Source organism: Pagrus pagrus, assembly GCF_965226575.1.
Source record: "Pagrus pagrus genome assembly, chromosome: 12".
Lineage (NCBI taxonomy): Eukaryota > Metazoa > Chordata > Actinopteri > Spariformes > Sparidae > Pagrus > Pagrus pagrus.
In genome coordinates, this window is record NC_140196.1 from 7,998,630 (window position 1) to 8,005,239 (window position 6,610).

Here is a 6,610-nt window from a genome sequence, read left to right on the forward strand (position 1 = left end):
GTCACTTGTGTCTATATAAAAAATAGTACGGTGGAGTTCCTTGGGGTGAACAACCTGGTCCGGCAGGAGCTTTATTATAAATTTACTGTTGAACTGCACTTGTTAGCATTAAATAATTTAGCATCATGTTTTGAAATAATCCAATCAGCTGTGTCATGTAGTATTTAAATTATTAAATCATTTAGCAATTGAATAGCTTTTTATAATCAAGTCAAAGAACAACAAAGCTTACTAGTCAAATGAGTGTTCATCAGCCTTGTTCTTCATCTATCTTAAATCTGTTAAACACAATTGTATATAATTTGATAATTATGTCATAACTTTGCTTAATTAAACCGTTCAATATTAAATGGGATAATGTTTCACTCACCATAATAGAGAGGTAGCAACCCCGACAGGAGAAAGAAGTACAATGCAAACCGATCCATGACTGAATGTGGCTGCTGAGTCTAACTAGGAATTATTTATTTATGCGTATGAACATAACAGACATTTTCAAACACACACACACCCACAGGTACAATCCTGGCAAGCATAATCTTACTGGTGCAAAAAAAATAACTTCCTTGTCTAAACAGGATCATGTTGCGGATGTTATGTAATAGTTAATGGGTAACACACTCAGTCTGCAGATATTTCAAGAATGTTGTTGTCGCTTCACTTGAGACTGAAAGCACTAGACTAATGGCGACACAAACTCAACCACAGTGCATATTTATTTGAGCAATGCAACAAGGTAAAGCATTTATTGCACATCAAACTTATTTTGGAACAGTGTCAGATAGTGAAACAAAAACCATTTGTAGTCATGCATAATCATTATGAAACATACCATATCATATGTTTTGTTTTAATGAAGCCATTGCTGCATAAGACAGATTTACAGTAGATGCACAGCTCTAAGAATAAATACTATGCATGGCAATGACACAAACAGTGAGTCTGTTATATTATCACAGAGTTCAAAGATTTCTTGAAAAAATATGTTACAGATTTCTAAGAGATGAGAAACCACTTAAAAATAAACTTGAACGCTTGACATCAGATTCTTGAAACAATGGATAATCCCAGAATAATGTAGGTGCAAGGAATTCGGACATCATTGCCATTCGTCATGCGGTGTGGAGTCTTCTTGTAAACTAACACAATAACGTTTCTACTAGTAGTCAAAACTCTGTAGGGTATTTTTTAAGTGCCATGCCTCATCCTTACATCCATCTGATTTCACACTCTCCAGCTCTCTCCAAACTCTCGAACGTTCCTGGCCCTGCTGCCATCTGGCTTCATCCAGTCATTCCCCTTGTCTCTGTCAAAGTTTCCACACAAACCCCCCATCTTCCTCATGTATAAGCGTGGTAGAATGATCTCTGCGGGAAGAAAATAAACCACATAATGTTGATTAATTCATGGTATAACTCTCTCTCAGCCAAATAAATCATTCATTGACAAGGATTTGATATGAATCCTACCAGGACTATAATTCTACTGGACTCGTTTAATGAGGTGGGCCAGAACTGCCTCTGCATAATTCAACTCTTGACCAATTATCCTCGTTTTAAATGTGGTAATACCACTTGTAGACCCTGTCCAGCCAAATGACACTGCCTCGATCTGTTTTTGGCTGCCCAGCCTCTAACAGTTAACTCTCGTCAGAAAATGTTGCATATCTTTATGGTTTTATGTAATTGTATGAGGCTTGAAATATGCACTGATCTTTAACAGTTTAAAGAGTTGATTCCATTGTTAATGAGAGTTGTGCAGTCTTCTGTCACAGATCAGCTGTAACCACACCGATGCTTCAATTAGCTGTTTCTCAGGTGGGTTTGATGCTTCTGATAGTCGCAGTGCAGCCCTCACAGTCCTGCAGTAGTGTCTGGGATACAAACTGTGAGAGAGAGAAGACATTCATTGATGAGATGAGTGTCAAAGGTGTGTTTAACGCTAATTTACGTGATACTGTTCCTGCTTGATGTATATTTGAAGGTTTGTATTTACATTAGATAAGGCCTCCGACAGCGCACTCTTTTCCTTGTTATTGGTTAAAACAGAAACTTTTAGGTGAACAGTCAGTGTTTGGCCATCTGAAAAAAGAAAGGTGAAAATAGAAATGTACTTCATTCAAACTGTTAACTACATCCCCAAAGTACATGCCACTGAGTGTGTGGTTACTGGTGATGGTCCTGGATTCTGTGTTTTTCTTCAAAACTCTAGATTTGCTTCCATCTGCTGGTGAACACGTGACACTACTAGCATCCAGAGTTGTACTAGTGTCTGCCAGTGTTGTTCCTGCTATGAGGACAATGAAACTGTCAAATGTCTGAGGTGTTAAGTGAGCGAGCCAAACTGAGGATCATTGTTGGCTGAGACCCTGATGCACACCAGTGTTTCCCACAGGTTGAGAATTTACTTCTTCGTAACTTGTAACTTGTAACTTATAACTCCTCTGGGCCTATAAGGTACTGCAGTTTATGATCTTAACCCTATCGCTGTAGGAAAAGGGGGGTAAGGTCAACAGTCCATGTTCTCTGGAATCTTTAATCCAGGAACTAGAGGTCTTGCCTGGGTTGACTCACAATTAGGGCTACGTATCAAGCTTCAATAATTTTAATGGGAACTGACCAAATTGCCTTGATATTGTCGAGTATCTAAAAATGTCTAGTCATTCAGTATCAAATTTCAGTACTCAAGGAGTTGATTTCATCAGTGTCTGTGAAGCATGCAGCATGCTTGTACCAAAATGTGATGGCAGTGATTGGTGATTAGCTTTCTTGAGGCATGCAGGAAAAAGATTAGGTTATTCCCAGAGGCAGTGCTCACCAGGTGTGCATGTAATATAATCTTTTGTTAACATAGATTTCATAAAATCTGTTATAACAGTTAACATAAAGAACAACTTGAAGAATGAATACTTTGGAAATAGCTACTGCTACAGCAGAAATGATCATATTGACCAACCTGGAGCTGTGGGTGCTGAAGTTGTGAGGCCATCTGATGTTGTAGATGTAGTACTGATGCTTTCTTTGCTCGATGCTGTAGTAGGGAACGTTATGGAAGCTGAGGTTGTGCTCCCATCTACTACTGCTGTTCTGCTGCTTGTTGTACTGGGCGTTGTCGTTGAAGAGAGCGTGGTCGACAAAGATGGGCTTGTACTCGTTGATGTAGATATTTTGTGCACTGTAGTAAGAGAGACTGGCGATGCTGAAGTTGTGCTGACATCTGCTTGCGTAGAGGAAGTAGTGCTGTTTATTGTGGAGGGTGCTGGAGAAGTAGAGATTGTAGTTGATGCTGTGCTGACATCTACTGGTGTAGATATACTACTGTTTGTTGTGCTTGGCTGTGTTGTATTAGAGGCTGTGGATGATGAAGTTGTTCCAATATCTGCTCGTGTGGAGGTAGTATTGCTGTTAGTTGTGCTGTTATCTGTTGGTGTAGACGTACAGATGCTTGTTTGGCTTGTTGCTGTAGTGGCAGACAATATGGAGGCCGAGGTTGAGCTCACATTCAACACTGCAGGTGTTGTATCGGGTGCTGTTGCTGAGGTGACTGTGGATGATGAAGTTGCTGGTGTAGATGTAGGCCCAGCACTGCTGCTTGTTGTGGTGGGTCCTCCTGGTGTTGCAACAGTAGAAGCTGTTGTTGAGAAAGAAAGATTTGCACCATAAATCTTAAAACCTCAATCACAAGACTGTGCAGCTGTCAGTGAAAAGCATGATGTTATATACTCCGATACAGTGGATGGCAGTGTGTTTTTTAGTCTGCTGGTAAAACCAATAAAGAAGAGGAGGAGAAGTATTTAACGCTAATGGCTTAACCAGAACTTCCTCTGTAAAGAAGACGGCTGGCCTCATTGTCGAGATCAAGCCCACCAGGAAGAGCGCCAGGCCTTGAAGCCAGTTTTCGGATTGGCCAAGCCAGGTTATTACATTGTGTGATGCACTACGACCTAAAAAGACTTTTCCCACCCACTGCCACAATTCAAATCTTATTCTGTGGGACACACTGAACCGTGTAACTTACGTTGTGTGCAGGTTGACGTGTAGTCAGGACAGCAGTCACCTGCTGTTGTGCAGAACTCATCACAGAAACAGAAATTGGGAAAGGTCCTGATACAGCTGCTGTTTTGACCAGAGCAGCACAGCACAGGTGGACCTGCACAGCCTGCAGCACAGATAAAATGGCTGTATAACAGATCAACACTGCACCAATTTATAATAATTTCGGCACGTTATTTCAAGATCAGTCTACAAAATCATGATTAAGAGTACAGTAATCAAGAGATGACAGAAAGCACAGCTTGTGCTATAGCAACTAGTGTTGTAGTAATGGTAGTAGTAGTTGTAGCCAGGGTCAGAAATTAGCACCCAAATTTGTTCAATCTACCAACCACAGTGGAAGGTCAGCAACTGCCTCTCAACCAATCAACCAGAGCAGGGAAGAGACTTTGTGTGTTTGTGTGTGTGTTTAATGTGAAAAGACTGCACATACTTACAGTGCACCAGTTTGGTTTTCTGTATTTTATGTTTGTGTATTTGTGTGTGATGGAAAAGATTTAATTAAAATGTATAACCATAAATGAATAAGTATTGAATTAATACTTTTATGATGAAAATATGTACTTTATTTAAGCAAGATACACAAAATTTAGTAACACTGTAGTTGCGATTACGAGTGGCTGGTAGAATTTAGAGCCTCTATATTGAGGCAAATGTTTGATACATTTTGGTGGTTACAGCCGTGAGACATGAAAGAGAGAGAACATATGGGTGTTGCTGATCATTGTGGTTTTGAGATGGAGCCAGATCATTTTTCACTGGAGAAAAGGAGGACAGTGTATGAGGTGGCGTGGTGGATATTACCTGTTGGGCTGGTACTGCCAGCTGTAGTTTGAGCTAGAAAGTGTAAAGGAACACTGACATGTCATTTCATTGGAATTCAGGAAAAAACATTTGAATTCAGCCTTTGCTAAAGATTATAAGGAAGAAGACTGGCATGGATGTCACAGTGATCTGTCTGGTGCAACAAAAGTGAGCAATGATGTTCAGTCTCCCCTGTAAGATGTGACGCTGATGGTTTTTTAGACAAGTTACCCTGCAACAGTTGGACAACGGCCAATTTCCAGGTGTGACAGCAGACCACAACATGCTAATACTTGTTCAGGGACTAGATTACATGGCATTAAAGTCATTTTCACTCTCAAATTAAGAGACAGCTTCACACAATAATTAAGGTTTTTTTCAATTTACGGAAAAGGTTGTAAGTGACAGTTACTTTTTGCCAATTTCTTAACACATTTATTCTTTTCCTTACTCAATTTGTCACCTGTGTCTATATAAGTAATTGTATGGTAGCAATTACCACCATCATGACGTAACCAGACCTTTACATAAAACTTTTCTGACATGAATGCACTTTTCTTACTATAGATCAGGTTTGTTATTCTTAGTGCCCATTTATGAGGGTTATTTTCACACTGAGGTCAGGACAAACAACACTGATAAATGACCTCTCAGCAACATGTATGATATGGTGAAGATGTATGATAAGTAAATGCTGTTTAGTTACTACTTTAATTGCTCTTGATCCATAAACTAGGGATGGGATAGGGATATTTGGGAATTCTTCCATTAGAAAATTGTTTTAACCACTGACTTGATTCATGTTTCATGCATAAGCAGAGCAAGTTACATTAAGAGTCAAAAGATCAGATGAAGTAAAGGAAGTTACTTGAAAAATTAACTGAATCACACAAAATAATGACTTCATTAAAAGTCTGTCGCTATTCAACAACTGGCCCAACAAAATGGCTAAAATGTAATAATATCAGTTTGCATAGCATTTCTTTTTGTATCTTTTAAATCACAAATTACTTGTATTTTAATTAAAAACATGTTCTCCTACCAGTATTTTGTATTTTATTTGGATATATTTGAAAAGCAAATATCTGTAATCTGTTATTGTAGGATGCTTTTTGATACATTTGTGATCATTTCTAATCTTCGGTTCATACATTTTTACACGGTGTAATTCTTAACGGTGACTAATTGATGAATGATTAATCAGTTAATTAAATCATTAGCATCCTGACTCAAATCTAACTCAGTGATTTAGCTCAAAATAAAACTAAGCACCCGAGGAGAATAACCTGGTCCGGCAGGAGCTTTATTATGAATTTACTTTGGAACTGCACTTGTTAGCATTAAATAATTTAGCATCATGTTTTGAAATAATACAATCAGCTGTGTCATGTAGTATTTAAATTATTAAATCATTTAGCAATTGAATAGCTTTTTATAATCAAGTCAAAGAACAACAAAGCTTACTAGTCAAATAAGTGTTCATCAGCCTTGTTCTACGTCTATCTTAAATCTGTTAAACACAATTGTATATAATTTGATAATTATGTCATGACTTTGCTGAATTAAACCGTTCAATATTAAATGGGATAATGTTTCACTCACCATAATAGAGAGGTAGCAACCTCGACAGGAGAAAGAAGTACAATGCAAACCGATCCATGACTGAATGTGGCTGCTGAGTGTCACTGGGGATTATTTATTTATGGGTATGAACATAACAGACATTTTCAAACACACACACACACCCACAGGTA

General features: G+C 38.5%; 1 long non-coding RNA gene across 1 annotated transcript; it reads right to left on the minus strand.

Annotated features, from left to right (window-relative positions):
* Positions 1–698: 698 nt before the first annotated feature.
* LOC311266773 lies at positions 699–3,342 on the minus strand. Its single transcript, XR_014623762.1, has 3 exons — positions 2,956–3,342; positions 1,996–2,081; positions 699–1,885 (listed from the first exon to the last, which is right to left on the minus strand). It is a non-coding gene; the product is annotated as an uncharacterized lncRNA (long non-coding RNA).
* Between the last annotated feature and the right edge of the window lie 3,268 nt (positions 3,343–6,610).